Below are 27,435 nucleotides of genomic sequence, written 5' to 3'. Positions count from 1 at the left end.
GAGCTGAGGGAGCTGGGGGAGCTGGGGAGTCTGAGGGACCTGGGGGAGCTGGAGGAGCTGGGGGAGCTGGAGGAGCCTGGGGGAGCTGGGGGACCTGGGGGAGCTGGGGGAGCCTGGCGGGGGCTCGCTGAGAACTTCAGGGAAGTTTCCCGGGGCCCGCAGCGCGCGCCCGCTCCGGGGCCAGACCAGACCAGACCGAGACCGAGACCGAGACCCGGGCGGGCTGCGGGGTGCGGGGTGCGGGGTGCGGGGTGCGCGGGGCCACGGCGGGCGGCGAGGCTGGGTCCCGGCCGCCCGTCCCGGGGCTCGCAGCCCGCGGCCCGTATTGGCAGGAAACAGACCAGAGGCCGGAGAAAGGAAAGGGCAGCCTTACCTGGCGGCCGGGCGGCAGCGGCGGGAGCAGACGCGGCAGCAGATGCAAGGAGCCAGCTCGCCCGGAGGTGAGCCCCTCCCTCCCGGCCCGGCCCCGGCCCCGTCCCCGGCCCCGTCCCCGTCCCCGGCCCGGCCCCAGTCACTGGAGCGTCCCCGTCCCCGTCCCCGTCCCCGTCCCCTCGGGCGCCGCCGGAGCCTCGCGCCGCGCAGCCGCCCCCGCTCTGGGCTCGGGGCCGCGGGCCGCCGTCTGGGCCCCGCCCGCACCCGCACCCGCCCGCGCCCCCTGCACCCTGCGCGGGGCCGGCGGCAGCCAATGGGGGCCCGGGACCCCCCCCCCGCCCCCGGCCGCGCCCCGCCCCCCAAACAAGCCGCCGCGTGCGGAGAGCCGCGGAGTCCCGGGGGTGCAAGGTGCGTGCGCGGGGGAGGGGAGGGAGGGGAGGGGAGGGGAGGGGAGGGCGGGCGGGGGGCGCGGGGCGGCGCCCCAGGGCGCGGGGCGGGGCGAGGGCACCTGCCTGCGGGGCACCCGGGCTGCGCCGCTCCAGCCCCCCCCTCCCGCTGCTAACCGCCGTGTCGCTCTGTCCCCTTCAGCTGCAAGGGGTCTCGGTCTCCAGACGCTGCCTCCGCTGCTACTTGGCGGCTAACCTTGGCCAAGAGGTTTCCCTGCAAGGGATGAGCCCTGCGTGTGATGCTAAAGGTTGGCAAATTGAAGTACTGAATTTAAACTGAAAAAATAAGGGGGGGGGGGGAATCTCCAAGTCCAGCAGTCAATTCTCTTTTCAATCAAGAAAAGAAAAAAAAAAAAAAAAAAAAAACATTTCTACTAATCCATTTACCTGTTTCTCTGCCATTGGGACCTGGTCCGGTTCTCTAAGGAGCTAAAATGTGTCCAGGCTGTGTGTTAGTCTGGTTTCTTTAATTTCTGCACAGATATATATATATGTTACAAGCTTTTTATTTTATTTTTTTTAATTTATTTTTTATTGGTGTTCAATTTACTAACATACAGAATAACACCCAGTGCCCGTCACCCATTCACTCCCACCCCCCGCCCTCCTCCCCTTCTACCACCCCTAGTTCGTTTCCCAGAGTTAGGAGTCTTTACGTTCTGTCTCCCTTTCTGATATTTCCCACACATTTCTGCTGAGTGAAGTAAACCAGTCAGAGAAGGACAAACATTATATGTTCTCATTCATTTGGGGAATATAAATAATAGTGAAAGGGAATATAAGGGAAGGGGGAAGAAATGTGTTACAAGCTTTTTAGAATTAACGTTCATGTCTGTGAGGGAAGCTATTTAGTGGTTACTCGCCACAGTACAGAATACTACAGTGATTTAAAGAGATCCCACAGTGAAAAGTGACACTGCTGGACGCAGTACTGCCACCTCTTCCCAAATTCCAAAAATGCATGCATGGTTTATCTGTGATGATCTTCCTTCAAAATTTCTGTTGATTCGTGATGTGGGTGAAATTCGAAGATTGGCCCTGTATGCTGAGTGAGGGATTGGGGAGACCAAAGAAAGAGCCAGGCTGCTCCAGGTGGGTCAGAGGTAGGTTTAATAAGCAAGGGAACTTACAGATGAGGATTGCGTTTGGTGGCCCCAAGACTTGGAAATCTAGACACTTGCCCCCTAGACTTTTAAAAGCTTATATGGATTTCTTAATGGGGTCAGTCATGTATGTAGTCCAGATGCTCTCAAGAACACATTACCCTCTCAAGTCTTGAAGTGGCTCCTAATATGGGAACAGTGCCCCCTGAAGACATCCCAAGGAACAGGGTAAGGAGCCTCTGATGACCTGGGTCTGACAGGCGGGTCAACTGGAGGTCACGTCCTCTTATCGACCTCCTCCAACAGTTTCACTTCTGAGCTACTAAGTACTGAAATTTGCTTAAACAAGTTCCTGGGAGTCACTTGTTTTCTCTCCAAGAATCCAAGTCACTATCATTTATATGTCAAGGATGCAGCAAAATCTGGGATAATCATTTAATCTTAAGTATGTCAAAACTCTCAAGAGCACAGAAATCTCCACAGTTTTAGAAATCTGTGTGAGTACGAGCAGGCTTGGTAGCTCAAACAACTGCACAAATAAGAATGTCTTTTCAATGTCACTGTTGAATAGGAATAAAATTAATGCGTCTTTCTGAAATCTTTTTATTTCACTGAAGTAATTCAAATGGGTTGATGCATTCGGTGTAGCCAAGCTTTGTGTGTCGTGACAAGTTGAAATAGCTCGGGGAGACTTTACAAACAAAACAATTTTGTTACCTGTCCATCATGTGAAGGAGCCATGGAAAAGTGTAATATTTACAGCACTGTATGGCTGTGTTGCTATAAAAAAAGGTGAAAGCTAACTTTATCTTAATTCACTCGTGTAGCCAGTAAAATTTTATTCAGAACCATTCTCTGGTTAACTAGTCACCTGGCTTTTGTGAAGAAAGAATACGCTAACTAAATGATCATTATCAACATTTTTTTTTTTTTACTGCTTAGTTTTATAATAACATGCATTCCTTTATTGGAATTCATTTGTGGATCACAAAGAACACGTCACTGAAATATAGAACATTGTCTTTGTTCTATTGGTCAATGGTTTTCCGTGTGTGAGTTCCAGACCACTAGCTAAGGCTTCGCCTGGGAACTTACTGAAAAGGTAAATTCTCAAGCCCTTCTCTAATTCCTACTGAATTGGAAACTCCAAAAGTGGTATCCAAACATCTATGTTTTAACATCCCTTCAGGTGATTCCAACGCACACTCAAGTTTGGGAGTCATTGCTCTAAGGAAGGTGTCTGCAAATTACTGCAGCTGACCAGCACCTGCTTTTGTACATAGACTGTTACTGGAGCACAGTTTCACCCATTTTGTCCATATTTTCTATGACTACTTTTGCACCACAATGGCAGAGCTGAGTACTTGCCACAGAGACCTATGACTTGAGGCTGAAAATGTTTACTCTCCCCCATTAGGAAAACTCTGTTGACCCCTATCAAACACATTATAAGACGAGCTATATAATTAGTATTGTTGGCAAGAATTGAGAAAGAAATAACAATTGAAGATGGGATGGACAGGATGAGATTAATGGAATCAATGGGATTTGGAATCGATTGCAAATTATGAGGTAACTTATATTGTTATATGTTTTTTTAATTGAATGCTACTTCACCTTGGAGCGGGGATACACCTCTCCTTTCTAATCTTGGTTATATGTCTTGCTTCAAAATATAGATAGAGAGGACATTATCATGTTCAAGCCGAATACTGAAGAATAAATATAAGTTTATACCCATTTCATACACAAACTTTTCCATCACTCTGGGCTGTTGAATGAAGAGAACATTGGAGTCCTAGCTATCCTAGGATGAACATGTAGTTTGAGAGGTAAATAAGGCTTTGATTTGTAAGCCACTGAGATTTTAGGGTCATGCGTTACCATATAGGAACCCAGTCTATCTTGACTCGAATAAGTAGGTAAAATTTAAAGTAACTAGAGATAAACTGTGCCAAAGCAAAAGCAGTGACTAGAACAAGGCATTTAACTGGAAACCCAAACATCATTTTTGAGGAAAGAACAATAACACTAGTAGAGTTTCTTTAAGGAAAGAATGGCCTGAAAAGTAGGAAATAAATATTTAAAAGAATTATGACAGACAATTAAGGCTAAGGAGATAGAACTTAATTCTTTAGCAATGGGGAGCCATGGAGACTGTTTCGAGAAGGAATGACATCATCAAAATTATACAGTAGGAAGATTACTCTGTTGGCAAGAAATAAAGAGAAAGGAAAATTCATCACAAGGATGTGAAAAATTAAAATATGATGTAATATGGGCCAGGGACTCAAGCATTGCCATACTTACACCAATATTTAATGAGTTAACAAGTTCCGTCAACTCGACTTCCTAAAGTCATCATTTTATCATTTATCTTATCCACAACTGTCATTGCTTTGGTTCAGGCTTTTATCCTTCCTCCCTAGACATTTGTATCCATTTCTTTTTTTTTTTTTTTTAAGATTTTATTTATTTATTTATTTATTCATGAAAGACACAGAGAGAGAGGCAGAGGCACAGGCAGAGGGAGAAGCAGGCCTCATGCAGGGAGCCTGATGTGGGAGTTGATCCCAGGACTTCCAAGATCGTGCCCTGGGCCAAAGGCAGGCGCACTAAACCACTGAGCCACCCGGGGATCCCTTGTATCCATTTCTTAACGCGTATCTGTATCTCTTCGATACATCTGTTGTTGGTCAACAATGATTGATCAGCTTTGCCTCACAGCTTCCTTGATCCAGGACCCAACCAGACCAGTGAGACATCCCCGAACTCATAGAAGAGGGAAAGAACAGAGATACCAGGAGATTCTCATTCAAACAACAATAACTGTTGCTCAGAAGTGATGAAAATCATTTCTGTTTATATTTCTTCGGCCAAAGAATGTCACAGACACCTTACTAAGTATGATGTCAGTACAACAAAGATGTATAATCTTCCTAGAGGAAAAGAACCGAAAGGGCCAATGATTATCTTGAGGAAAAATATAACCTATAATCTACCTCATACTTCTCTGACCTTAAACCAACAAAAAGATGAGGTTGCCTACCAGGTAGTTTGCATGTCTAGGGTAAAGATCGTATTTCTTTCATCTTTCTTTTGCCATTTCACATGTAGTACTTACTGTTAAATTGAAATGGTTTCAAACAGACAAAAAGAATCTAAAAAAAAATCACATGGGAAAAACTTAGAGGACTTTATTAGGCTATTGAGTGAGGCTATAGAAGTAGACAGCAGAAAGAAGAAAAACATCAGCGTTTAGTATTTTAAATCTTGGAGATTATTCATCTTTCCTTGCTTTTTCTTTAAAGCAGAGGATGAATCAAAGTTTCATTTGTACATGGTTTGTGTACCAGTTGATCACCAGAACCAGGGTCAATGGGCCTGATCAAAGTGGCCACTGTGAGTAGCATGGCTTGATTCCACTGGGATTTCTGGAAACGTATACAGAATACCTCCAAGAATTTTCCAATCCAAAGGCCAGAAGCTCCTTTCTCTTATCCCTCTAGCCTACCCCTCTTTTGAGATATATACACAGGGGAGGCACTCCCACCATTCTTTTCAATGTAAAAGGAGACTGAGAGCTATAAATGAAGATAAGCTACGGTCACTTGGGGGATTCACCGTGTACATGAAAGTAGATCACATCCACATGGATTGTCCTCAGCGGCAATTGAAATCAGAGGGCCTAAGGAAATGTAAGCTTTGTCGTCTGATATCCTGGGATACCAGTTATGTCAATAACCAAGGGTAGAAGAAGAAGGCAAATTTACTAATCTATGGAGCCAAATATTTCAGGATTCAGATTAAGGCAGAGTACCCAGATCATCTAGGGTAAGCTGATGATTTGAAACAACTGGAGGGAAACTACAGCCACAGAGTTTGAAATAAGAGACTCAGCTACTCATCCAATAGCAATAGTCATCGCTACGACAACTGTTAGTACTAATAAATGGATTAATATTTACTGAGCACTTAGTAGATGCCAGAATTAGGGCTGCATACTTCACTTATATTTTCATAGTGTGAAGGTGATAATACTATTTTCCTCAGTTTAGAAATGAGAAGACAGTCACGGAAAAGTTAAGTATCATGTATTTATCGTAAAGATGGTAATCAGTGGAGTCAGGATTTGAGTCATGGTGGCTGAACTCCAGAGATCACTTTAATAATCACTAAACTCTAATGCTTGCCTTTAATATTTCTTTACTGCCATATGAATACAAAATCTGAATATAGCAGTTCTGTAGTTCTTGATATCAATGGTGGGAAAAAAATCTCGATTATTAAGAAATAATGTTTTTTACTTCATGAACTGATATTTTAATAATCCATGAACAAACAATTGTTGAATCCTACAGTGTGCATTATTTTGTGTTGAGGTGAATGGTGAAGGCAAAATAATAAACACTATAATCTCTGGAGACAAAAGAAAAAGGCTCCAGCCCTCAGGAATCTACAGCAACTACATATTTTATCATCTGTATATTAACTGAGTATTCTTACAGTGAAATAGTGTTTTGTCCCAAGATTATAAATACATCCCCATTAAGAACAGACATAAATGTTACATTTGAAAAGGAAAAATACAGAAAGCTTTGTCACAAAACAACGAACTTCAGATTCAGCCGAGTTGCAAACAGAGATCATACCCGCTTCAATAATTTTCTCACTGTCTTGATTAGAAACACACATGGGGCTTAACCTTATATGGAAGGAACTAATTTTTAAAACCCTGTGTATGTTTGGCATTGAATATTATTAAAGTGTCACAGTAATAATGTAAGAAGATATTTTTTTTGCCATTTTATGGATGATATGACTGAGGCTCAGAGAAGAAATTTCCTTCTCTCGGGGTCACACTGACGATCAGTATCAGGATTCAGGACCATGATTCATACTTGGTGGATCTCACTCTAAAGTCGTTCTTTCTTTTTCTCTCAAAATGACACCTACTCAAATTGAATTATCTATTTACTTTCAATAATGTCTCCTTAGCCTGTGGGCTACCATCAGTCAGTAGAATCCCGACTCTCACCTTCCTACAAATTTCTACTTCCCATAATGGGAAAACTCTAGTTAGGTATATTTTAGAAACAGCCATGGGTATTATTGAATATGTGAAAGTGGGAAACACAAGAAATGTGAATAATAGTCATATGTCCAGGAGTTACTTGGAAAAACCACAAAATATAGCTTGTTTTAAACTAGGTGCTAAAAGATGAGTATGACTGGGCTAGGAAGAAAGATTGACATATTCAGGCTTGAAGCTTCTGTAAACCCAGCCTAGTCAGAGTATAGGACTTGTGTTATGGAAAATTTATAAATATATTAAATCAGGGATCCCTGGGTGGCGCAGCGGTTTGGCGCCTGCCTTTGGCCCAGGACACGATCCTGGAGACCCGGAATCGAATACCACATCGGGCTCCCGGTGCATGGAGCCTGCTTCTCCCTCTGCCTGTGTCTCTGCCTCCCTCTCTCTCTCTCTGTGACTATCATAAATAAGTAAAAAATTTTAAAAAATATATATTAAATCAATATACGTTAGATAGAATATAAAATTAGGAGTTGTTTATTTTGGGGGCACTTGGCTGACTCAGTAGATATGTGACTCTTGGTCTGGGGTTATGAGTTCTAGCCCCATGTTGGGTGGAGAAATTACTTAAAACTATAATCTTTAAAACAAAAGTTGATTTTTTTTATCTACTTGGAAGAAGAGTCCAATTTAATATTCACTTTTACAAAGGAAATTTAAGTGAGAAAAACATTGTGGCACTCCATGATATAATAATATATCTGGGTATCAACTTCATGGTAAAAATAGTAACATTAACACAAATTAACTGTAAACAAATTATAAGATAAGCATATAAATACATTAAATTTCACAGTTATCAGAGAATATGCACTCTAGAAATTCAAGCACACGTTAATAGCTTAGGAGTACATCATAAATCGCCAAATTTGAGTATTATCTGTATTTGACACCTTTATGTTCTGGTTGCATACAAGTTACATCTATAATAAATTTGAAAGATTCAAATTTTGTAAGCTGATAAACATTTGAGATTTTTTAAATTAAATGAAATTAAAACATATTTTATGTTTTTTCTATAAAATCTATAGAACTTATTTTTATTGAATAAATACACCTTTGGTTTTGAAAAATTGCTTAGTTTAACAAGTATTGCTCCCTTATAGATATTACATTGATTTTAAAACAAAATCTACTTATTTCAAAACAAAATCTATTTTTCAGTTAGTAGGTTTTACAATAAATCTCTGGTAATGGATGCTCTAAGAATATAAATACACAAAATTGAATATACTAATATAATCATATTTAATGTATAATTCTAAAATGTATTTTGTATCAATATCCTGTTTTCCATTTTTAATATTTTCTCTTTTTTAAAATTTAAATTCAATCAGTAAATAATAAGTATTCATCTTTTCTAATGGCTGAATAATATTCCATTATATATATAGATATCTATATTTATGAAATATATATATATATTTACCACATCTTCTTTATCCATTCATCTATCAGTAAACATCTCAGCTCTTTAATCTTTTCTATATGTATTTTTTTAGTCCCTTTATTTTTTTAATTGGGTTGGAGACATTATATTTATTTGTCTTTACCATTTTCCTCTTTAAAAAAAATACTTAGGGCAGCCTGGGTGGCTCAGTGGTTTAGCACCACCACCAGCCCAGGGTATGGTCCTGGGGATCCAGGATCTAGTCCCACGACAGGCTCCCTGCGTGGAGCTGCTTATCCCTCTGCCTGTGTCTCTGCCTCTCTCTTTCTATCTCTCTCTGTGTCTCTCATGAACAAATAATTAAAAATCTTTTTAAAAAGTTAAAAAAATAAAATAATTTAAAAAATATATAAAAAATACCTAAGTAAAAACATATTTTATTGTTTGTTGTGACATTGGGTTTTTGGTCAGTGTCTGCCATTGAAATGGAACAATCAGAAAGGGAGAAATCATACCTTTCAAAACCACACGCAAGTAGAGAGGGGGGAAAAACAGGCAAAAAGAAATGAAAAGAGATTGTGACATTTCTAAAACCCTCTGTTATTTCCAGATTTCTTTCTGAGCAATGGTGTTTGAGGTCAAACATACATACCACGAAACCTACATCAATTTGGTCATCAGCCTATGTATATTACTTATTTGGTCCTGCAACTCAGGCTGACTCTGAATGATAACAACTAAACAATTGCAGGACTCCAGTCTACAGAAACCTACAAATAGTTGCTGGAGAAGGTCAGAGGGAAGGTGACTTCTGGGTCTGTTGGGAGCTAGACTCCGGCAATCAACAGTTCCTCACCTCCTCTGTGTGCTTGGAATGGGTGCTCTGCCCACAGTTCCCACAATTTTTTAAGAATGCAGTTCATCAGTTTTCAAGAACATGACCTTCGGAGAGCAAGCACGACCTCAAGAGAGTGTGTTATTGAGACCATCGGAGGATGTATGTGGCTAAATCCAGGTAAGGCCTCTTTATAAACTGCTAAGATTCTGGTGAGCCAGCGGGTGCCAAGATCCACTCTTTAGTCGAGGGAAATGAGCCTCTTCTGTAAGTTCCTTTGCTTTTTAAACCTGCCAGCTAGCAATCTGGAGTGGCCTCTTTCCTAGGTCTCTCCTTGCTCTCTGTGTATGGGGTCAGTTTCAAATTTTACTGAGGAAACTCCTGAGGTTGTGACTCCATAACAACGAATCTTGGATAAAGCTACATTTATAAATAAAAAGAATATGAAGGCATTGGGCAAGTAAAGGTCATTTTTTTTTATTTAGTAATATTATCCACTCGGCCTTGTGTTAGGAGGGCTAAGCCACCGTCCCAAGACTCCTTTCAAAAACAATAAATTCTTGAAGGAGGGAGAGATGGATAATTGTACCTCACCATAAAACAACAACAAAACAAAGACATAAAAGTAAACCAGCACAATACAAAGATAGAGCATCATTCTACTCAGTGCTAGAATGGACATACTGGATTTTTAGTCGAATAAGACAATACCCAAACCTACTTTCCTTTGAGATGTCTGGGGGCTCCACATGATAAAAAATTATTTTTAAAGTTAGCATAATTTTCAAGGGAACCCAAAGATAAGCACAATTTCTGATAAATGGCCAAGCAAATTTCATTCCATTTGCAATAAGATGATGATTAGAGCAAAGTTCTGAGGGATACGGAATATCATTATGATACAAAATGACAAATTTTAGGATACCAGATTTCTTTATTTTGCTTAAGTAAGATCTCCAAGTCCTGGGTGATGAAAACCTGTCTACACAGCTTCATGTCTGAATAGAAACAAGCATTTTCTTGCACTCTAAGCTCTAAATGATGCAAGTAAGATATGACTGCCCAAAGAAAATGAAAACAACCTAGAGTATAATGGACAGAAAGATTCAAAAGGACAAAATATTCAAAAATATTTGAAATGTTAAATATTTAAAATATTCCAAAAGATAAAAAGAAATCCTGCATGTTTAGAGAGTTTCAAGACTGTGATGGAGAACATGGGGAAAGCTTGAGACAATAAGCGCTTTTAATTTATGGGTCTTTAAGTTGAATAAGCACCCAACTAATTCTGCTCGGTTTCAAGGGCAAAGTGGTAGCTAGTGGCAGACGTTGGAGTATAAAGTCAACCCTCTAGGGGCACCCGGGGCTCAGTGGGTAAAGCATCTGCCTTCAGCTCAGGCACCTGGGATGCTCCCATAAAGGGCTCCCTGCTCAGCAGAGAGTCTGCTCCTCCCCCTGCACCCTCCCCCTTCTCCCTCTCCCACCTCATCCTCCCTCTCCATCTCTCTCTCTCTCAAATAAATAAATAAATAAATAAATAAATAAATAAATAAATATATTTTTTAGAAGTCAACTTTTTAATAGCGGGTATTATATAGTCATCTGCATGAAAATACAAAAGTTCCCTGACACTAGAAGTACCTAATCCGTAGATATGAAACTGAACATCGTTATGCTTACAAAACGGTAGAATGATAGGGAAAAGTTAACATACTCGTGCCAAATTGACATGACTGAAGGAAAAAGTGTTATTCTCTCTTGTTGCTATTATACATGGTGGGAACTATGGTTGGTTTTAGAGGAGAAAAGATTGGTCTTTCCTCTAATATCAGATTAATCACATATACGTTGATGCCAGTTCTCATTTCCTTGACAGTTCCATTTTGAAGAAACCCTCACAATTCCCAATATCCTTTCTTTTTAGTACCTTTATTAATTACAGTTTACAAACCATAAAGTCCACTCACTTGAAATGTACAATTCAATGAACTGAGGTACATTTGTACAGTCATGGAGCCATTACCACAAGCTAAATTTAAAATATCCAAATCAGGGGCTCCTGGCTGGCTCTGTGGGTGGAACAGGTGACTCTCGATCCTGGGGTTGTAAGTTCAAGCCTATATTGGGTGTAGAGATGACTTATAAATAAAATTTTTAATAAAATATTCAAATCACCTGATGTGATCCCTGGCACCAGTTTGCATTCCCTGGCACCAATTTTTAATTTCAACCTAATCCCAAGCAATCACTTATCTATCTCTACATAGATTTGCCTTTTCTGTAGATTTAGTAGAAGTGGACTCCTACAATATATGGTCTTTTGATCTGGTTTCTTGCATTTAGCATATACTTGAGCTTCATAATTGTTATAGCATCAGTAACTCATTCCACTTATGTTGCTAAACAGTATTTTATTGGTTCCATGTACCATATTCTGAGTATCCATTCACCAGTTGATAAACATTTAGATTTTTTTTTTTGCTTTCTATTATAAATAATGCTCCTGAGTCAAGTACAAGTCTTCATGTGGACATGTTTTTTCATTCTCTTAAAAATATTTCTAGGAATGGAATCATTTTTTTCATATATTACACTTATAGTTATTATTTTAAAAAAAACTGCCATACAGTTTTTCAAAGTGATTGTATCAGTTACATTCACACCAGCAGTGTAAGAGGTTTCCAGTTTCCCATACATACTTGTCAGCGGTTTGTCTTGTCTGTCATTTTTATTACAACTATTCTACTGGGAAGAAGTGGTATCTTTTTGTGGTTTTAATTTACATTTATCTAATGATTAATAATGTTAAGCATGAGCATCTTTCCATGTGACTACTAACCATTTGTGTATATATGTGTGTAAATATATATGTATAAGTATATATATAAATGGTTACATATGTATATATTTGCCTGTGTGTATGAAACGTGTGTTTCAATTTTTGCATTATTTTTTTAAAGATTTTATTTATTTATTTATTCATGAGAGACACACAGAGAGAGGCAGAGACACAGGCAGAGGGAGAAACAGGTTCCATGCCGGGAGCCCGATGTGGGACTCGATCCTGGGACTCCAGGATCGCGCCCTGGGCCAAAGGCAGGCGCCAGACCGCTGAGCCACCCAGGGATCCCTTGCATTATTTTTATTTGGAATTTTTCTTCTTATCATTGTAAGTTTTCTCTACATATTCAGAAAATTAAGAGGAATGTAATTTGCCAATATTTTATCTCAGTATTTTAATTTTTAACCGTGTCTTACGAAGTAGAACTTTTTTTTCTTTTCAATTTTGAAGAATTCCAATTAATTTTTTTAACATGATTGTGCTATTGATACTACCATCTCAGAACTTTTCACCTAAATAGAGGTAACAAAGATTTTTCCTAGATTTTCCTCTAATCATTTTATTTATTTATTTATTTATTTATTTATTTATTTATTTAAAGATTTTACCTATCTATTCATGAGAGACACACACAGAGAGAGAGAGGCAGAAACACAGGCAGAGGGAGAAGCAGGTTCCATGCAGGGAGCCCGACGTGGGACTTGATCCTAGGACTCCAGGATCAGGCCCTGGGCCAAGGCAGGCGCTAAACCACTGAGCCACCCAGGGATCCCCCAGTTTTATTGTTTTAGATATTACGCTTTAGAGTATGATCCATTCTGAGTTTTAAAAATTTGTCGTATTAAGTAAGTGCTAAATTAATCTTTTCTCGTGAGGATATCCAGTCTGTGTAATACCATTTGTTGAAAAAGCTATCCATTTCTCATTGAATTGGCTTGGCACCTTGGTGGAAAATCAATTAAAGTAAGAGAGGACAAATTCTACACACTACAAATGTCTTAGCATTACTTTCTGCTATAAATATAAGCTCTTTTAGGATCAAATGAAGAAAATTAATGAATCAGTAATTTTATTTCTCCCATATCCACAGTTCCTCTAATGGCACAGGAACCTGGGATTTCTTTTTTTTTCTTAATAAACTCTGTGCCGCACATGGCGCTTGAGACCCTGAGATCAATAGTCACACACTTTACAGACTGAGCTACCCAGACACCCCAAGGCATGATCTTTTTAATGTCCCTTTGGATGGATAATCTAGTTTGAAATTTCTCTTACTTTTTTTTTTTTGTTTTATTTTGTTTTGCTACTTCAATGTTTAGAATTACAGTATACTTTTATTAAAATGTCAGAGTTTATACTGTATTTCACTATATTTCCTTCCCTGCATTTACCATTCAGTAGGTTAATTATGTGTTGACACAGTTTGTGATAAGAGCTGTAGTGCACGTGGTAATAGGAGGACAGGCTATATTGGAGAGTGCCTTTTAAAATATTTTTGCTAAGAGCTGCTACTTATGTTGCCAAGTGAGAGATAGTACCCAACTTAAGATATTCCTCAGGGAATGGAGGGTGATCTTTAATATTACAGGCGAGAAAGCTGACTCTGAACTACCGTTACAGCAGCTTAATGGTTCCCAGTGGGAGATAGTTACAGGATTTATTTCGCACATGCTGATTTGGGAAAAGTCATGCTTGCACCCATGTCAGGTGTAAAGAACTTGTTCAGAATAAGTCATTCACTGGTACAGAGAATAAATTGAGTGCTATACATAAAAATCAGCTAAGGAGAGAAATAAAGACTGAGTATCACGGGCTGAAATCTTAGTATTCTAAACAGAAGGTAAATTTAAAAAAATTACATGTGAGGGACGCTTGAGTGGTTCAGTAGGCTGTTTCCAACTCTTGATTTCATCTCAAGTCATGATCTCAGGGTTGTGGGATAAAGCCCCCAGAGTAGTTCTGTGCTCAGCAGGGATTCTGCTTGAGATTCCCTCTCCCTCTCCCTCTGCCCCTCCTCCTGCTTGCACACCCTCTCTCTCTCTCTCCCTCTCTCAAATAAATAAAACTATTAAAAAAATTTACATGTGGAATCAAATGTTAGGGTTAGATCAGTAAAGAAGCCAAATAAAGCTATGTGAAACCAGAGAATAAAATTCAAGAAATAAAAAAGGAAAAAAATAAGAAGGAAGGAAGAAGGAAGGAAGGAAGGAAGGAAGGAAGGAAGGAAGGAAGGAAGGAAGGAAGGAAGGAAGGAAGAAGGAAGGAAGGAAGGAAAAGAAAGTGAAGGAAAGGAAAGGAAAGGAAAGGAAAAAGGAAAGGAAAGGAAAGGAAAGGAAAAAGGAAGAAGGAAGGAGAAATGAAAGCTATCATGTTTGACAATTATACTAATTTTACAACTGTGGTAGATGGTGGTAGTCCTGGTTTCCATTTTGTTCACATCTTTCTGTATCCATTCCTTCAGTAGCCTCCATCTACTCTGATTCTTGTCTTGGACATGTGACATGATATGGACCAATGGTTAAGAGCAAATATAACACAGATAATTGCTTGAAAAATACTTCCATGTTGGAGATTGTTCACTTTTGCTCTTGGGGCCTCTTGCCAACTCTTCCATGTGAAGAATATATATATATATTCCGGTAAATAGAAACCATATGAGGAAAACATATGCCATCCTAGCTAAATCATCTGAGACCTGCCATCTGTGACTGATTCACCAGGAGACCATAAACTTATGAGCAAACCTGACCACGATGAGCAAAGTCTGGCCTAGACTAGAGGGACCAAGAACTACCCCCAGCTTACTCCGGAACAGCGTTCTGACCTACAGAACCATGATATAGATAAATAGTTGTTGTTTTAAGCCACTGTAATAAAATTAGGCCACTAAGATTTGTTATGTAGCAAATGCTAACATGATTTTCTTATTTTAGGTAAATATGTAAGGATTTTGAAGGTATTTGCAAAGCAATGTTCAGTAGCTCGTACATTTGAGAAATTGTCATTATTGACATTATCTATGTAGTTGGTAACTTGATTGATGATTTTAATATTGACTGCATAGTGTCAATATACTAAGAGGAAAAGATAGCAGTTTTATTTTAGAACATTTCAGCTCCTGTATAAATAAAACCAACAATAATTTCATAACAATAACAAGCAATCATAAGATTCCATGCACAAGCAAAATTAGCTTGAAGAAGAATTCCCATTGGCAGGCTTTAAATACATGACCCAAAACAATAATGGTGATAACTATATACCACATTGTTCCTTTTTGTAAGTTTTAAATATCAACTTAATTATATTCAGCCCGAAAATATATCATTATCATTTTTATTTAATCACATACTGATGCACATATTGAAAAGGTAATTATTACTTGAATTTTTCCAGCCACTTAGAATTATATAGAAGGGGAAAAATTGTGTTTTTACAAAGTGAGAGGGAGTGGTAAAGAATGACAGTGTATATTTGGTACACTAGTTATTTTAGATGTGTAGAATTGCATCAAAACAAATAATCTATTTGTGTATTATGAAATAGCAGCTATATTTTTCTCAAGTCTGGTCACGTTCAGTTTACATTTGTACTTTGGCAATAAATCACCTTCTTTAGAATGTACCTTTTTCTTTCATTTTCCCACACTATTTACATTCACTCAGAAGTGCCTCCTTGACAATCATTTTCAATCTCTTGAATCTTAGGATAGATTATCCTGATCAGTTATTAGCTATTTGAAAATACTTGTGGAATAAAATAATTTTAGGAAAAAAAAATAGCAGAAGAGACATAAGGAAAGAGAATAGGAAAAGAACAGAAACTAAAAATAAAAAGACATTTTTGGTGGAATTTTAATAAGAAATACAACTGATTACTAAATATCCATTCTCTTCTATCAAAGGAAAAAAGGTAAAATGAATAGAATGATGGGAGATGTGGGGGAAAAAAAGAGTTTCTGGAAGTATGTAATTCAATGTAGATGTTAACTTGTTTTTTTTTGTTTGTATAATTTAAACAGGTAATACAGATATACAGGGCATTATTGAAAAGGCACAAAATAGTATACAAGAAAAGGACATTATCTCCAACTCTGAATTCTAATATTCAGATTTATCTCTCCAAAAGCAACCAGTGTTACTATCTTTGATAGTATTTTTTATAGAGATGTCTGAGTTCTCATAGTTCAGATTTTTCTCCTTAAGTATCCAAAGGATAGCTTTCTGTGCAAAGAACCCAAACTTATGTTTTTTTCAGTAGGATTTTGATGGAACAAAAATCATAGGAGTTCTATGTTTTTGATCTAATAGAAAAGAGGAAAAATGAACTTCTCTAACATCTTTGATGTTTATAAAATCCATATAGCAAGTGTTCCAGAGCCCTACAAGGAATCTATATCTCTCAGGTCATTCAATTTTTGACCTCAAGAACTAAAAGAATCCTAAAAGCTTTCAAAATAAGCTTCCCCATGAAGTCAATTGTAAGACCTTCGGTTTCATATGAATACCTTAATAGTTTCTTTAGGTTTTGAAGAACAAACATTGAACATAAAATATCCCATATGCTATTTTATTGTGAAGCCATTTTTCATTTGGCTTGTATGAAAGTCTACTTTTTTTTAAATTTATAGGCAAACTGTTCCAAATTGTTCTTTCCTCAGATGTCAAAGAATCATACATTTCTGCCCACTGCAATATGACAAGTGGTGCTTCCTGTGGGATGAATCTCTTGCCATGCCATTGATAGCAAGCTTGCTCATGTGATTCTTCTTGGCCAATGGGATTAGAGTAGAAATTATGTGTGCTACATACAAGTAGGAGCTTTTGGGGCCATCACGTGTTTTTGTCCTTGTTTTTCCCTCTCCTAGTGAGAGTCACATCACATGATCCACATAGAGCCTGTGAATTCAGTCTGCTTTCTGGTTTGTAGACACAAAACAGAGTTAAAACTGATTTAGAGAAAAAAAAACTGATTTAGAAGTAACAGTGACACTTAACATGTAAGCCGCTGAAATGTTGGGACTGCTTTTAAGCATAACACAATGTACCAAAAGCTAACTGATGAAAATTAGTTAAAAAAAAATGTGATTTCTAGAAAATTGCTTTTGCCTTTTTTAAATGATATTGATTTTATGGGTCAGTATATATCAGGATTATTTGTTAATAGTTTTCAATATAAACATAAGTATGGAATTTACTTCACCTTATGTAACCTCACTAAACCAACTACACCAAAAAAATGTGTGCGTACCTGTGAGTTATGTTGCATAGAGATTGCCGATAAGTAATGTTTGCAAGATAAATTAGGAAACATTCTTTAAAAGGGGTAAATGATATCATTATGGCAGTCTAAAAGCATATCTATTGTTAATCATGTCCTAAACAAGAAAAAAACAATGTTACTTTATATACTTAAAACTACACTTAGATAATTGATTACTCTAATTCTGGAATAGAAATGGGAATGTTAAAGGTAATAGTTGACTATAAACCTGGTTTGACCCACAGTGTTTGTTTTTTTACATCATGGTTACACTTAAAATTTACATCAGTCTCTGTTCCAAAGTGAAATCTGGTAAGTTATGTACTGACACTTAGAAAGATTCAAAAATAGTAAAATAAATACATAGCTGCTGTGAAATGAAATAATGGTGACAAGCAGAGGCAAATATGAGTCATTCAAGCCAATATTCCCCCCAGTGATCTATCTTACTGTTTTCTATCCATTTTGAAGGAAATCTCATGAAAATCATGTATGCTGATTAAATCCAGAAAGTTGTCAAAGTCTCATTACATCATTGTAAATTTTATTGGGAAATATGAGCTGAGGCTATCGCTTTTAACTATCCTTATAGTTAAATAATCATTTCAAGTGGAGTTTTTGTATTAAATAAGTACAATCTGAGTATTTATCAATAAATATTTACTAAGTGCCTGTGTTTGTGTTGGTACAGCTATGAAAAGTTTGGAGGTACTGAGATACTGAGATATATTTAGATGACTCTAGGTGCTGTGAGTGAGGGACAAGTGCAGCAGTTAATGAATATTCAAATTGTGTGGGGACTGAAATGATGGAACATGTAACAATGGTATTGTAATAGTGTTGTGTGGTGACAAGTGGTAGCTACACTTGTGAACATAGCATAATGTATAGAGATGTTGAATCACAATATTGTATTCCTGAAACTAATGTAATATGGTACATCAATTATACTTCAATAATAATAATAATAATAATAATAATAATAATGGTAATAATAATACTACTGTGCAAATGAATGCCAGAAACAATAATCTTTTTGAGCAATAGCTATTTAATGAGGACTACTTGGAGAATTTTGTTTCAGATCTTTAATTCTTGAAAATTCTGGATGTTTCAGTAAATATTTCATGGTGCATTTGGATGCATCATGAGGTAAATGATGCATCATTTCATTGCATCGTTCACACATTGTTTTGTTGATACATTGTGATCTGGGACATTTTAGAAATGCTGCCTTTAAAGTATGTGGGCAAACTCTTCAGTGAAAGCAAAATATATTTGAATTTTATTTTGGCAAGAGTATAATCAGAAAACAAACTCACAAATCTTGAGTAAAAACCTTAAACTTACCTGGTCTCAGGCTTTCCATGGGGAAGATAAACAGTTTTATTTCATAATCCTTCCCAAGTCAAGAAATTTGTTATTCTTCGTATTTATTCTGAGCACTATCTGAGCATAGTATCATAGGTTCTACGTGGAATCAAAGATTTACAATCTCTGACCCTAAAGAGTTAGAGCATGGCTAGGCAAAAACAAAAACCCGTATACAAGATAATGAATAATACGTGTTAAATTGTGTGAAATGGAACAGACTACCTAGACGTGTCTTTTGTGTCCTGAGAAGGGAAAGATACATGTGGGATAGAATAAAAGAATAAATCACAATGACAAAAATTCTCTGCATTCATTTTAGGAAGATAAAATAAGAATGGCTAATGTTTGAACAGTACTCCCTTGGCTGGCAGGAAGCTTTCTCTACTTCCACTCGGGGTTGATAGCATACCTGGAATTTTAATACATCACAGCCAAACAGCACTATTGATATTTCTGCTTAATGAAGTGCCCTTTATTGAGAATCCTGCCCCTTGCAGTCTCAGATAAAAAGAAAGATAAATTCAATTCCTATATTTGAAGAACAAGGTTATTACCTTTTCTTCTAAAAACTTGTTAGGATAACATACTGCTCAATAAGACTAAAATAATGAGTTTCTCATTTTTTCTGTGATGTGTGATACCAGTAATTGTAAACTATTTTCCTGTTGCAGTTCTTGTCACGACGTAAGAAAAGGGATTTGGAGGACATTGAAAAGCCACTGATTGATTCTAATATGTTGAATATATTATTATTTATAGTACGGATGATGGAGAGGATGCTTCTACTTTTTTTTTTTTTTTTTAATGTCAGGACTTAGCACAAAATCTATATAGTACCGGGAAATTAATTTAGGGTATTGATACATGTTCACCAAAAGGAAATGAGGATATAACTCGCTGTAAATATTTTTTTTCATGTTAATTTAATGGCTGAAAGGAAATTTTATTTCCTTTATTTTAATGTTTAATTCTGTTCAATTCTGCTACATCGCCCAAAGGTCATTTTTTTTCTCCATATGTCAGAAGTAGAACTAAACTTTGGATTATCTTAAATGTTTGCTGTAGAATTTGGAGAAAGGTGGGCCCCTTATGCACAGTGTGCAGCTCAGCGTATGAATAATAAACAACAGAGAAGTTTCTTTTCAACAAACGCAGACACGAACATGGTCAATACGTTAGATGTATGTTGGAGACCTCAACACCTAGATCAAAATCATTTTTATCTACAAGTTAATTAGATGATACTGAAAAGAGTCAGTGTATTGCATAACTTTTTCTTCTTTTTTCACCTTGATATGTCTTGGGTGATATCCCCAAATTTAGACGCTTAACTATCAAATGTTCTTTTCAGATCCCATGCCTTTACCTAGTTTATGTCCTATTAGCAATTCTACTTGCCTCTCTTTAAGCATAAATTTCTTGGGCCTATCCTATTCTTTTTAAGGAATTATTTCTTACTCTAGATTTTATAGTTCTCATTATTGACCTAAAATTTACCACTCTTTTAAATCCTACAAGGTCTATTTCCTTGTATCTTTTTTCTTTGTTATGTCTTATTTCTTTTAATTATACAAATAAAACATGAATCTATAACCTTAAAAAATTACAATCACTTCTGTTTATTCTAATTCCCAAATCCCCTTCACTCCATTCTTCAGACACCATCAATTTTCTGATCTTTTGATTGCTTATTGCCGACCTTTTTTCAATATGGACTTAGAAACAATACACTTCTGACTTCTTCATTAAGTTTTCCTTAAATGGTATCATAATATACATATTATTCTGCAGTGTACTTGCTCACTTGCAATATATTTTCCGTCCTAACATAGCAGTACAAGTACACTATCTGTATAAATATTTCTCTAAGATATAAACTAGGAAGCAGTCTTTTAATCAAGTACAATTTATGTATGAATAAATGCAGCCCAGTAGCCCTATAATGTTGCTTATAAATATACACTGCCACCAGTTATTTTTTGAGAATACTCACATTCTCACCACATTGTTAATATTTGATATTATCAAACATAGTAACTGTTTTTATCTAATATTTTAATAGCGCTATTTGTATTGTTTTAATTTGCATTTCCCCAAAAACATTTCCTTTTGTTTATGCTTTATTTTATTTCTTCTTTGTGATTTGCTTGCTCGTATCGTTGTCTTTTTTTCTTACTACTTGGGTGTTTTTAGTTGCTTATTTTTATTATTACTTATATATATCTCTATATATTCCAGATACTCAGACTGCATGACAGAATGCATTCATCTTATCCAGATTTGTCATTTATATTTAATCTTGTGTAATCTTTAAAAAGTTCTGAAGTGTTACCATTTATCCTTCTGCTACTTAATGATTTTTTTCACACATCTTACAGTGGACAATGCAAATGTGTAAATGTGCATGTGTGTGGAGTATGTGTGTGCGTATGTATTTCTGGTCATTTCCTTGATTTCTTCATAGAAAGGCTTCTGGTCCTTACTGACACATAAGTATATTGATGTAACAATACTATATTGTTTTAGTATTTTAATTTCTGACAATCTTATATGACCTTATTTTTCATAATTTCATAACAATCCTCATATTTATTATTACCAATGAATTTTAGCATAATCTAATATAGAAACTGTTTATTAGGTTTCACTGAAATTTTTAGAATATATGGGAGTAATTAATAAATTTATTTTTGAGGTTTTATTTTCATCATATAATTTCTAGGTAGATGATTTTGTAGCCTGCCAATATTACCATTTTGGCATTATAGTAAATATCTTATTTACTCTTTCCATTCTTATTATATTGGCTAGGCCACAAGTAGAAATTAAATATCATTGAAAATTTAATGGAAAACCTTTTAATATTTTACAAATAGACATTATGCATGCCATAGTTTTCTCATGGATATACAATTTATCAACTTTGATAAAAGTCCTTATATTTTTGCTTTTAACAGTTATTTGATCACTTGTTAGAATTCAGAATAAATGCTGTGTATCAAAAGCTTTGTTTTGACACTGATTAAGATGATCACATTGGTTTTCCCCTTTAATCAAAATGGTGAGTTACATCATATGTTTACTGATATCGACCTATCTTGACTTCCTCAATGAATCCTGATATGCAATACAGATTTGTAAGATCTCTGTTTATGTTTTTAGTAATTATTTGGAATATCAGATTTCTAGTTTCAGTATCTCAGCACATGTGACTGTGATGAATATGAATACACAACCCCCGAATCTCCTTCTCTCTGACTAATTCTGGAAGTGATGAAAACAGTCTGTAGCTGCTGGCCCCTTTATGGATCACTTCAGCTCCGAGGTGACAGATTCCTCCTAAGGGAAGGGCTGATGCCATCCAGTGACAGTGGCAAGAGTAAGAAAGCCAGGCCACTCTGGACCAATATTAGACAACTCAGCTAAGCAATTTTGGCTGCAAAGCATCCCACTGTGTTCATCTGAGCCTGTTGTTCAGATATATTTCACAGCTGAACCTTTCCCACAGCAATGGTACTTCTTTCCTATTCTTGCCATAGGAATTAATTCCCAGGCTGCTACTCCCTAGTCAACATTCCACACAGTAATCTCCCACTTAGGATATATTTCACAGAAAATGCAACTTACAGTTGATATCAGAAGTTGTCTCAAAAATAGGTCATGGGATAAGATTTAGGACCTGGGTCACTCAACATCAAGCTAAATTGGAGACCCCCTCACTGATGGAGAATTGCATGGTATAGCATGGAAGGAAATCCACTAATCAGAATGATGTACCAGAAATGTGAAATGCATGGGAATATATATGAACTCTAAAGACAATGGCATTGGATCAACAGGAAATTCACTGAACTGATGCTCGGAATAAAAATCTGAAAGGCTAAAGTACTTAACAAGCAACTTTATACCAAAATCAAAAGTCCAAAGGTCTCTTTAATATTAATGTGCTCTAATCTCTGGTGAGGAGGCAGGCAAATTGAGAAATAGATCCAAGACTTCTTTTTGAGTTACACTATAGGCCAAGGCAAGCTGATTATGCCAAAGTTAACAACGTAATGGGTAAGAATGGGAATCTGATACGTGGGATGCATATATTAATGCTGAGCCCCTGACAAATCAATTTACAGCAACATAAACAAATACTGAAGCCTGAAATGGCAACATTTTTTTGTGAGATCCAATTGACCATAGGGTGAGCAAGTTCACTATTATTATTGCCTTTCACCTTGGAAGGGCCAGGGGGTTACTCTAATAGGAATTAATAGCTTTTCCATGTATTAGTATTCTTTTCAGAATGCTACTATTTCAGGGTTTACAAAGGGTTTATTCCACTGGAACCAGATTTTATATTATACAACATCAGAGAACACTTTTTTTCAGAAAAAGAAGAATAGAAGTAAGTGCAACAACGTTGGATACATTAGCCATAACTCATATCAACTGCTAAGAAGCTGCCAGTGTAATAGATGGTTGGAACATTTTACTGAAAGCACATTTGACATACTAGCTCAGGAGTACCAGAAGTGACACAACAATGAGAAGCCATCCTCCAGAATTCAGTATACACATTGAATTAAAAATCTCTACAAGGTTTGGTGTCTTCCATAGGAAGAATATATAATTCCATGAACCAAGAAATGGAAGGAATGGCCCTGCTTAAGTATCTCTGTCCATCGTCCACTTGGAGAATGTGTGCTCTCTGTCCCATAATTCTCGTCTCTACAAGTTTGGAGGTTGTGGGCCACGAAAGGAAGAGCGCTTTTACCAGGAGACACAAGTGACCCATTAAAACCTACAACTGCCTCAAGGGTGCTTTGGGCACCTTATGTTTAAGGATAAGTAGGAAATAAGAAAATACTGTCTTTATATCCAGAATGGATCCTGATCATCACAGAGAGAATGAACTGCTGTTAAAACATGGTGGCAGGGAAAATACAATTGAAACAGACAATCCACTTAGGGTCTTTCACTCCTTCCTTGTCTTATTGTGATGCTAAACAGATCTATGCAGCTACTTTACCCTTAGACGGACATGGTAATGACATGAGGCTCAATCCATTGGAATTGAAGTTCTGGGTCAGTCTAGAAGGTAGGACACAGAAACCAGAAGAGATGTTATCCGAGGATAAGAGCCATCTAGATTCGATAGCGGAGAAAGGAGATGGTGAACATCTGTTGCAGTGCCAAGATCAGCTGTAGCCGTGGGAATGTCTACTACCTTTACCCTGGAAAGGGAGGCCCAGTTGAATCTTATAAGAGATGCTCCTCAAAACTACGTAGAAAAGCAGATTCAAGAATCACAAGGGTAAACTGTGATAGGAATGAAGATGTGCCATCCAATCCTCCTTCAAGGAAAAACTTGTTGCCCATATGCTGGGAGTGATACCAGCAGACAGCCTTTGGCTATTAATCCCTTCAGGGGTTGCCTCAACTGCAAATCCACTTCTCCTAAGGTCATGCCTTTCCTGGACAGCCCAAACGCAATGACTATTAGAGACAGACATCCAAAGACCAGGGCATTTCTGTCCAATACCAGATAGCTGAAGTAGAATATTTAGCTCCAGAACTCCCCATCAATTCACCTGAGTTTGTAGCCTGCATGTACATCATAGCTCATTCTCTCTCCCTGCAAAATCCTCCCCTCCCATAGACATCCATCCCAAGATCATTTGCTAATAAACTTCCTCCTTACCAAATACCATTTCAAAGTCGTCTCTTGGAGAATCCAATTAACAACAAATATAATGAATCTATATTTATTTTCCTTTGTTTTTCAGCTCCAGTTTGCTTTTCTGCATATTTTAATAGTTTTATTGCAGAAAATAAGAAACATACACAAAATAAACTAAAGAACCACTATATGTCCATTACCTATTATCAAAATTATTAACATTCTATCATCCTTTAAAAAATATATTACCTTAGGGTGCTTGGGTGGCTCAGTTGGTTAAGCATCCGACTTAACTCAGGTCATGATCTTGTGGCCTGGGATCAAGCCCAAATTGGGTTGTGCACTCAGCAGGGAGTCTGCTTGTCCCTCTGCCCTGCCCCCAGCTTATTCTCTCTCTCTCTCTCTCTCTCTCCCTCTCCCTCTCTTTTTCTCTCGAATCAATAAATAAAATCTTTATTTTTTATTTTTTTAATTTATTTTTTTAAGATTTTAATTACTTATTCATTAGAGACACACACAGAGAGAGAGAGAGGCAGAGACACAGGCAGAAGGAGAAGCAGACTCCATGCAGGAAGTCCGACGATGTAGGACTCGATCCCAGGACTCCAGGATCAAGGCCTGGGTGGAAGGTAGGCGCTAAACCACTGAGCCACCCAGGGATCCCCTAATTTTTTTTTTTAAATGCAACATATATACTTCTAGTCATCTTCTCCAGTTTTGTTATCATAGATATTCCATACTTAGAAAATGAAGCGGGTAATTCCTCTTTTTTTCTATACTTTAAAAAAGTTTGTGTAAGATAATAATATAGACTGAATTGTGTCTCGTCACTATTTGTATGTAGAAGTTCTAACCCCCACTGTGATTAGGCTTGGAGGTAGGGCCTATAAGGAAGTAATGAAAGTTAAGTGAGGTCATTAGGGTGGGGCCCCGGTCCAAAAGAATGAATATCCTTATAAGAAGAGACCACGGAGAGCCGTGTATACACATACGTGTGTGTACACACACTGAGGAAAGGCCATGTGAGAACAGAATAAGAAGGTGGCTATCTGTGAACCAGGAAGAGGGTTCTTACTGGAAACCTGCTGGCGCCCTGATCTCAGGATTTTAGCCTCCAGAACTGTGAGAAAATAAATTTCCATTGTTTAAGAACATAGTCTTTGGCATTAGTCAGCCTGAGCTGACTAATACAGGTTTTGGTACACAGAGGCACTGTGACAAGTGACTAAAAATGTGGAAGTGGTTTTGCAGCTGAGTAAGAGGTAGAGGCTGGAGGAGTTTTGAGGTGCACTTCAGTCAAAACCTGGGTTGTTGCAAAGGGATTGCAGGTAGAACATGGTGTGAAAGGTCCATGCTCTAATGAGAGCTCAGAAAATAAAGGGGAGGGGTGAGGTAATGAGAAAACCTCCGTTTCCTTTCTTTCTGAAGTTTCTTTTTTTTTTTTTTTAAGATTCTATTTATTTATTCATGAGAGATACAGAGACAGAGGCAGAGACATAGGCAGAGGGAGAAGCAGCTCCCTGAAGGGGAGACCGATGTGGGACTTGATCCCAGGACCCCGGGATCACAACCTGAGCCAAAGGTAGACGCTCAATTGCTAAGCCACCCAGGCGCCCCAAAGCCTCCATTTTCTTAAAGAATGTATAAATTATGAACATAATATGGGTAGAAATTTGGAGGTCATAGGCCATTACAGCGATGTCTCAGAAATAAAGACAGGATATTAGAAAAGGGAGAAAAGGTGATCCCTGCTATAAAATGGCAAAAAATTAGGATTATATGTATTCTGATGTTTTGTGGAAGCTTGAAATCAGAAACAATGAAATGGTATGTTTAGCTGAGGAGACTTCTAAGTGAAATGTTGAAGGTGTAGCCTGGGTCTTCCTGACTGGTATTCGTAAAATATGAGAGGAAAACGACGAATTGAAAAGGAATTGTTAAGCAAAACATAACCAGAACTTGAAGATCTAGAAAATTCTCACTCTATTCCTATTTCAAAAAGCAGAGAAATTGTGTACTGAAGACAGCACTAGGGGTGTGGCTAGACGGCCATTTGGGAAGGAGGTTAGTGTGAGTGTGAACTATGAACCTAATCAGCTGCTTCACCAGCAGCCAGGAATAGAGGTGGGATTGTACCTGCAGAAACTGCCATTCTGGACCTCAGCTTAGAGGCTTTGCCAGCTCGGACCAAAGGGAACAGGATGACATGGTGGAGCTACTTGGTTGCAAACATGCTTCGTCCTTCAAGAAAGGGGAAGGTTGACCCCAAAGGTGATTCAGAGACCATCACGCTGCCACTCGCAGCACAGGCCCACGGGGCTAGACTTCTATTTCAGGAAGCAGGTGGCCCTTGCAGCGAGCCCCATAGGCAGGGCCTCTACACAGCCCAAGGGGGAAGCAGCAGCCTAGAGCCACCATATTGGACCTACAAGCCAGAACATTGAACCAGACAAGACTCTTCTCTACCCCTGAGATGTCATGGAATTTGCCTTGCTAGGTTATGACTTGTTTAGTTTCCATTACCCCTTTCTTCCTTCTAGTTTCTCCCTTTTGCAAGGGAAATATCTATTCTGTGCCTGTTCACCCCTGTAGTTTGTAAATCCATAACTTGTCTGGTTTCAGGGGTTCACAGCTGGAGAGGAATTTTGCCTCCAAAGGTATCAAATCTCAAATCTCACCCACATCCGATTTAGAAGGTATTTAGATGGATGTTGACTCCGGACTGTAGAGTTGATTTCTGGAATAAATTCGGAAGCTTGGGGATGTTGGGAGGAATGAATGAATTTTTGCATGTGAGGATATGAAGTTAGTGGGGAGGAATGAGTGCTATGCACTGGATGATGCCCCCCCAACTTCACACGTTGAAGCCCTGACACCCAGTGTGACTGTATGTGGAGACAGGACCTTCAAGGAGGTCATGAAGGGTGGCTTACATGAGGTCATTAGGGTGGCTTCGTAAGAAGAGACACCAGAGAGCTCGCTTGTGCTCTCCCCATACGTGTGCACCTATGAAATGCCGAGTGAAGGTACAGTAAGAAGGTATCC

At 38.0% G+C, this 27,435-nt stretch overlaps 1 protein-coding gene and 1 long non-coding RNA gene across 5 annotated transcripts in view; one reads left to right on the top strand and one right to left on the bottom strand.

Annotated features, from left to right (window-relative positions):
• The window catches only part of CDH12 (cadherin 12), a 1,036,190-nt gene extending 1,035,704 nt beyond the window's left edge, over window positions 1-486 (bottom strand). For both annotated transcript variants that reach the window (XM_038535417.1, XM_038535416.1), the window contains exon 1: window positions 374-486. The gene's annotated coding sequence lies outside the window, so the exon portion shown is untranslated. The remainder of the gene's footprint in view (window positions 1-373) is intronic.
• On the top strand, window positions 256-20,834 carry LOC102156814. Of its 3 annotated transcripts, none has more exons than XR_005358663.1 (5): window positions 256-440; window positions 961-1,066; window positions 3,339-3,493; window positions 9,017-9,421; window positions 14,548-20,834. It is a non-coding gene; the product is annotated as an uncharacterized LOC102156814 (long non-coding RNA). The 3 variants fall into 3 exon arrangements; XR_005358661.1 differs by having other exon boundaries at window positions 14,545-20,833; XR_005358662.1 differs by lacking the exons at window positions 256-440; window positions 961-1,066 and adding an exon at window positions 2,962-3,023 and having other exon boundaries at window positions 14,545-20,834.
• Window positions 20,835-27,435: the final 6,601 nt, after the last annotated feature.

This window comes from Canis lupus, chromosome 4, assembly GCF_011100685.1.
Source record: "Canis lupus familiaris isolate Mischka breed German Shepherd chromosome 4, alternate assembly UU_Cfam_GSD_1.0, whole genome shotgun sequence".
NCBI classification, from domain to species: domain Eukaryota; kingdom Metazoa; phylum Chordata; class Mammalia; order Carnivora; family Canidae; genus Canis; species Canis lupus.
This window is presented reverse-complemented; position numbering and strand designations above follow the sequence as displayed.